The sequence below is a fragment of the Eurypyga helias genome, unplaced genomic scaffold (genome assembly GCF_000690775.1).
Source record: "Eurypyga helias isolate BGI_N326 unplaced genomic scaffold, ASM69077v1 scaffold16496, whole genome shotgun sequence".
Taxonomy (NCBI): domain Eukaryota; kingdom Metazoa; phylum Chordata; class Aves; order Eurypygiformes; family Eurypygidae; genus Eurypyga; species Eurypyga helias.
In genome coordinates this window covers 88,816-91,613 of record NW_010256160.1, presented here as the reverse complement: position 1 = coordinate 91,613, position 2,798 = coordinate 88,816, and positions in this window count along the sequence as shown.

Genomic DNA, 2,798 nt, shown 5'->3' with positions numbered 1-2,798 from the left:
GTAGTGGATATGGAAGACTGGAGTTTTGTAGTGGTGAGATGTGAAACTGTGGTCCCTGAGCACTGAGGGAAGGGCTTGATATTGCAGAGACTTGACTCCTTTGTCTATAGAAACAAAATAAAATAAAAGCATAGAGGGTTCAAAGGGAGATCAGTGGTTAGTGATGCCTTTATTCACTAATTCCTAAGACTTTGGTGTTTCAGATGTACAGCATGCTTATTTAAGTGGTTGCCCATGGTCCAAATTCAGCTCACATGAAATTTTGTAATGACCTGCCAGATGTGACCAGCATGGGTGGATGGGCTGGAGCATCCTAGATGTTTCCAGGCTCTGGAACAGGTTCTAGCCTGGGGAGGTTTGGTCTGTGCAGCACACTCCAGGGCTCTGGGTAGCCCATTTCCAACCGAGCTACTCATGACAGCTCTCACCTGGGATGACAGGGATGGTTCCAGGAGCACCGTGCCCAGCATGGACAGCTCTGCCCATCTCACAGTCTCCATGCATAGACCTGGGAAAAGAGATGTTGCCCCTGCAGGGACCGTGCACCAGAGAGCACCCATCTGCCACCACCCCACCACGGGAGGTGTCCTGGAGGGGAAAGCGGGTGTGCACCATCTCACCAGCCCTCGGCCCGCATCAGTATGTGGGCACTGAGCCTGGGCTCACCAGCTGCCCTGGCTAGCAGCTCCGGACAGCCTAGCCACCTCTCCCAGCTCCTCCTGTGCCTGCGGGCAGGTGCGGTGGAGCTGGAGGCTCAGGGAACGGGGCAGGACTGAGTGGGCTGCCCCTTCTCCCTGCTCAACTGAGGCGGCTTTTAATACCCAGCTGGCAAGTTGCTGTGGATTTAAGGAGTTAAAAGGGAGAGTAAAAAAGGGAATAAAGGTTGTTTTGGATGGGGAGATAGCAGTATCCTGAGCCATGTGCCAAAATAACCTGCTCATGGCATGGTAGGGAAGAGTTGCCTGCATCCCCTTGCGCCTGAGGGTATTAACTGAGGTCTTGGTTGCTAACTTTTATCCTGTCTATAAAGGAAAGTCATAGTGTGGAGTATGAAATAGTAGGCAGGGCTGCGCTGCTGATGCTATAAATGCAGAAGAGGGATGTGTAGGAGGGCAGTCGGGGCAGCGGGGGGATACAGGGTGTGAAGGTGATGGTGATCAGAGTTCCCTGGCCATCGCACTGCAGCGGGAAATGAACTACTTGGGTTTGCGGGGGGTAGGAGGATGCTTGACTTTGGTTGGCCGGTTTTGTTTGTGGCTGCTCTGTGCATTGGGAAGTCTTCTTTTTCGTCTGACCAGGGGATGGGGATCAAACGTGGCAGCTTGGAGCCGTGTGAAGCCAGGTCTGGAGCACTGCAGGGGACAGGCTCTGTCACATCTTTTAAGAACTGCTACCCGCTACGTAAGCATTTAGGAAACTGCTAATTAGGACGAGACGGTTTTACTAGCAGGACAGGAAATGCAGAGCAGGAAGGCAGGGAGATTCACCTGGAATGAAGGGTCCCTTCTGCTCACCAGGAACAGGAAAGAGCTAAGGCTGTTGAGGTCTGAGCTCCACTTTGAGGTTGTCTCCAGCTATTCAGTAGCACAAGGGAAGGAATTTGTGTAGCCTCCAGGGACATAAATTTTAAGAGGTTCCCAAAGCACAGTGGTAGCGGGGACAGTGCCTCAAAAGGGGCCACGCAGAGGCCAGCACGAAGAAGAGTGCTGTGCTCGAGACACGGCTACTTTGAAGGTGCAGTGCATTAGCCACACCTGGCAGAGCCCCTTCTCATTGCCTTCGTAACCCGGGCGTGCGTGTGTGTGTTTGCAGGCTTGTGCCTCTCTGGGGAGAAGTGGAAGATATTTATTTCAGGAGTGTCTTGTGTGCATCATTTATATGCTGAACACATGCCGTGTGCTTTCGACGGTATTTTTCAAGCAGGCAGTGTCGTTCTGGCAGCAGTCAGCAAGCAGCCTCTGGCTGCAGAGCACTGGCAGCTCTGCAGGTACTGCAAAAGGTCTTACTGGCTGCTTCATCCAGGGCAGGGGCTTGGTCTCTTGCCACCGCAAAAGCCATGTTTATAAATCAGCGGTAAGTGCTAGGAGTAAAACAGGAGAAAATACCAGTGACTTTCAAACTGTTCCTTCTGTAGTCGCCAGCGTGTACTTCTTGCCCTTTGGGGTGAGAGGGGTGGATAGGGAACTTTACCTCACTTGCTTTTCTGAGACCGGTTGGAAGCACAAGTGAGGCGGCTGCGTGATTTGTGTTATGTATGCAGAAGAGAGCCATCAGAATTGTAAATAGCACCTGCTAAATTATTAGTAAGTGAGAGCTGACGTGGGAGGAGTTCTCAGGAAAAAAAAAAAGTCAAGTCTTTTAATAAAAGTCATTCAGGCTGTTTTAACATTGTCCCCTGGCTGCACACTACATACTTCTGCTCATGTGGATGCTACGGGGAGTTGCGGGAGTCGTATCAAGGACGGGGAGGCCCCATTAAATCCAGTTACTGTCAATTGTGTGAGAGCTTTAAATGGCTACACTAAAACTCATTATTAAAGAAAGGAACTATCAATTTTATTTAATGCATGGTGCCCAACCTTGATTCTGCTCCCAGCCCAGAGGCTCACCGTGTGTAGGTGTGATACAAAAATTAGACCTGCACTCTTCAGGGCTTTTGCAGAGTCCTAACTAGCTGTGGGAGGCTGCCCTGCACCCCTGCCGAGGCAGAGACCAAGCCTGAGCCCAGGCAGGCTCAGCCCGAGTTGCCACTTGCCTTAGTCCAGACAAAGCTCTTGCTAGCATAGGTGGGCCTGATG